Source organism: Camelina sativa, chromosome 17 (assembly GCF_030686135.1).
Source record: "Camelina sativa cultivar CO46 ecotype springtype chromosome 17, ASM3068613v1".
Taxonomy (NCBI): Eukaryota; Viridiplantae; Streptophyta; class Magnoliopsida; order Brassicales; family Brassicaceae; genus Camelina; species Camelina sativa.
Window position 1 is genome coordinate 15,994,778 of NC_141896.1, and position 4,245 is coordinate 15,999,022.

Below are 4,245 nucleotides of genomic sequence, written 5' to 3' on the forward strand. Positions count from 1 at the left end.
TCCCTAAATCCCATTCCACCAAGATCTTTAGGCAAACACAACCTTTCCCAGCTCTGCCAATGAATCTTGTTCACATGCTCTTGATTGTTCCACCAGAAGTCGGCCATTGTACTTGCAAGATTAGAGCATGTCGTCTTCGGGAGCTTGAAACATGACATCACAATCACGGGCATTGCTAAAGCAACCGATTTGATTAACACTTCTTTGCCTCCCTGAGACAGAGCTTTTGCATACCATGAGTGCATCTTCGCTTTGACTCTGTCCTTTAAGTAGCTTAGCAATTGAACCTTTGGTCCAGTGAAACATTCAGGCATTCCAAGGTATGAGCTTGCACCACCTTCCTTATGGATCCCCATCTTGTTCTTGATGCCACACTTTAGTCCCGGACTGACATTAATTCAAAAGGTTATGGAGGACTTTTGTAAATTGATGACCTGTCCAGTAGTCTCACCATATCTCTGCAGAATCTCTTGTAATTTGTGGCTTTGGTTCAGAGTGGCTTTGCACATGAAGAGGCTGTCGTCTGCGAATAACAAGTGATGAACTTCTGGACCACCAGCATTGAATTTTACTTCTTCAATCTTTCCTTGTCTCTGCGCCTTGTTGAGTAGGTGGGTCATGCCTTCCGTACATAAGTCAAAGAGGAAAGGGGATAGAGGATCTCCTTGTCTTAAACCTCTTTTTGGTGAAATGAATCCAAATGGTTGGTCATTTATGAGTACAGAATAGGTTACTGAGCTCACACAACTCATGATCCAATCAATCCATCTGACATGAAATCCAAGTGCTCCTAGCAGTGACCTAAGGTAAGTCTATTCCACCCTGTCATAAGCCTTGGACATATCAGTCTTGACCGCCATGAAGTTATCCTAGAGGGCCTGTCTTCCACACAAGCTATGCACAACTTCATGAGCCACAATGATATTGTCCGAGTTTAGTCTCTCAAGGACAAAGGCCGACTGGTTAATAGATACAATTTCAGAGAGAAAAGGCTGCAACCTAGCCACCAAGCCTTCGAAATTATCTTGTATAGAACGTTACACGGACTGATAGATCGGAGATCTTTCATCTCAGTCGGGTGATGGAGTTTTGGGAGTAGGAAGATGTGAGTAAAGTTCCAGTCAGCCGGAAAGATACCATTATCAAAGAAACCCTGTACTTCTTTTACAACTTGAGCTCCGACAGTGATATACTGTTGGAAAAAACTGGCAGACATCCCATCTGGACCAAGAGCACTACTCGCATCAATAGAGAAAACCGCTTTCCTTATTTCTTCGGGAGTAACTTTGAATGTTAGTTCCTCATTCATCCTCTGTGTTACTTTCGGCTGGAGGTCTGAGAACCATTCTTGGAAAGGCTCCGGATTGGCTAATTGGAAGAGATCAGTGAAATAATCTGCAGCGACCCCTCCTTTATCCGCTTCAGAGAATTGAGCTTTACCATTTCTGTCCATCAATTTTTCAATCCGGATCCTAGACCTATTCCCTTTGACTGAACCATGGAAAAACTTGGAGTTTCGATTCCCAGACCTTAGCCATTTTTGTCTGCTTCTTTGTCTCCAATAATCCTCTTCAGCTCTGTAGGCTCTTGCTAATTCCCTCTTGAGAATATGCACTTGATGAAGATTCGGCCATCTTTCAGATTGAATTCTCTCTAAAACTTTTTCCAGATGATGAATTTTCTAAAGCGAGTTTACAGAGTTCTTTTTTTTCCAACCACTTAGAGCTTTTCTGCAGTCTCTTATCCTTTGAGATACCCGAAAGCCTGCACTTCTAAGGGAGGGTTTCCAGGTTTGAATAATCACTCTCTTAACCTCTGGATTGCGAAGATCCCTTCTGTCAAACCGGAATTGCCCCTTTACTGATGATTGAGCAGAAGATAGTCTTAACAGAACATGTCTAAGATCGGAACCCCTAAGGTCCAGAAACTCTTGGTTGGAGGTTGGAAATACATCAAACCAGTTTTTATTCCCAAACGACCTATCAAGCCGGCATTGGATCCAGTAGATACCTCTTCTTCTCGCCCAAGAGAAACAATTCCCGGAACTGTCAAGTTCTACCATTTCACAGACTTCAAGCAACTCAGAGAAATTATCAGCTCTCCTAGGTCCCCCAATCTTCTCCCCATTGTGGAGAATAGTGTTGAAATCTCCTATCGTACACCAACACTCTTTCCTTCTCACACCAATCAAGATAAGCGTTCCCAAACACTGCTTCTCTTACTAGCATCCAGATCCCCATAAACACACGATAAGAAAAAATATGTTGTTCTAAATTGTACATGAACATCAACCAGATTTTTATCCGAGAAGCTCACCTCCAACTTTACACTATTCTTCCAAAATATAGCTAAACTCTATAGAGCTGATCGTACCCTAACAAACATTGTACATCCGCCAGATTATCTTTACCTTGCATTATCTCCATCAAAAACAAAATCTCAGGGAAGTGTTTTTTACGCAATTCCTTGAGACGCTGAACTGTCAAGTCTTGAGACCGTCCCAAGCCTTGACAATTCCAACTGAGAATGTTCATTAAGCATTGGGCGGTCCCTCCTTTGGGACCACCTCCTTAGGGATATGCTTTAGAACCTTTGCAGCGCCATTTCCATGATAAGCTGCTTTTCGTTTCTCCTTGACCCCAGCCTGAAAACCAATTTGTAAGCTCGGATTAGGTCCAGATGGTTGAGACTCTTTGGGCTTCGGACTCCTGAACTTCTTAGGAGGTCTATTTCGATTTTTGACCTTTTTAGGATTAGTGCCGGATGGTCCAGCTTCATAGAAACCAGGACTAAACCCCGTTGCACTATCCTGAAAAGGCTGAGAAAGTGCTAGGAAAGAACCCGTTCCAGCATTGATGCCATACTGATCTTCCTCCATTAACCACGACTCTCTCTCATTAGCTTTTATAGCAGCCACCTTCAGCTTTGGGCTTTTGGGGGTACTTTCTAATGAACATTCTGTTCAGGGCATTTGGAGAAGTCAAAGACATGCCCCTTATCCTTGTTTAAATCATGATGCACAACCAGTGGTTGCTCCAGCCTCAAGACAGTTTTCCTTGCAATTGGATCTCTCTCCACATCACCAAAAGATTTTTTTACTCTTTCTGCTTTTAAAAGCCAATCTTCATTATTTTCAGCCAACAAGTACTGCCTCATCCCTTCCAGAACATCCTGAGCAATCTCTGTCTTCCTGTTAGGGGATCAACTCCAACTTGATCTTCCCGCATCACACCGAAGAGCGGATCCGACTCCTTCAGAAAAAGCGATTTTGTTGATTGCAGAGTGGAGACTTCTTTCCTTTTTGCTTCCACTGTCGCCTCCTCTTTTTTTGTAAGAAGAGGACACTATGTGTTCTTATGCGTAAGGCGCTGGCATTCATAACATCTCTTCTGAACTCTCTCGTACTAGAATCTCACAGTGGCTGATCCCCCTTTTGGCAAGGAGGGAACCTTTGATCTACGAAGAGGACGAGCCACATCAAATATAACCTGCACTCGGACAAACTGTTGAACTTGAGCTTTTGACGAATGAAAAGCCACTTCTTTTACTTCACCCAGAAGCTCTCCTATAGCAGTGATGGCTTTGGCAGTGTAATAATTAATTGGAAGGTTCCAGATTTGTACCCACACCAGAAAAACTTGAAGGTAGTTTGAAGGGGGGTTTTCATACCATCTATCGACCACAATAGACCAGTCGTTGTATGTGTGTGTACCCTTAGCCAAAATCTCTTCTAGGTCGTGCTCCGAATTGAAAATGAATTGGAACCTTTCGGCAGCCACACCCCTCATTCTTCCTATTTTTTGCCACTTCCTAGGCATATCACGAATCAGATTCTTCATGGATTGCTTGGCTGGGTTTAGAGTGCGGCCAACCAAGCTAAGAGTGTTTCTCTCCATAGACATGTATTCTGGGAAATCCAGCATCACGAATGGAAGATCTTCTTCCTCCTCTTCTAAAGACATTGCCAGCATCGCTTTATCCATGGCAGACGACATGACAACTCCCAAGCTTTGATGGATTTTGACAAAGGGGATATCGAGAAACAAACACAGAGACTTCAATTAGTAGAAAAACACAGGCCCGACCAGAAGAACTTACTGATGGAGACCAAGATGAACACTTAGGTGCCAAGAACAAACCCTAGAGAACTTGAAGATTAGATCTAGAAAGAGCACTTTTAATCACTAAATAGTTGAAAACGGTAAGGGGAAAGAGGTTTCCCAGACTAAAAGTTCTATTCTTAAC

At 43.0% G+C, this 4,245-nt stretch overlaps 1 pseudogene; it reads right to left on the bottom strand.

Annotated features, from left to right (window-relative positions):
* Positions 1–2,533: 2,533 nt before the first annotated feature.
* LOC147923841 (uncharacterized) lies at positions 2,534–3,983 on the bottom strand (annotated as a pseudogene).
* Between the last annotated feature and the right edge of the window lie 262 nt (positions 3,984–4,245).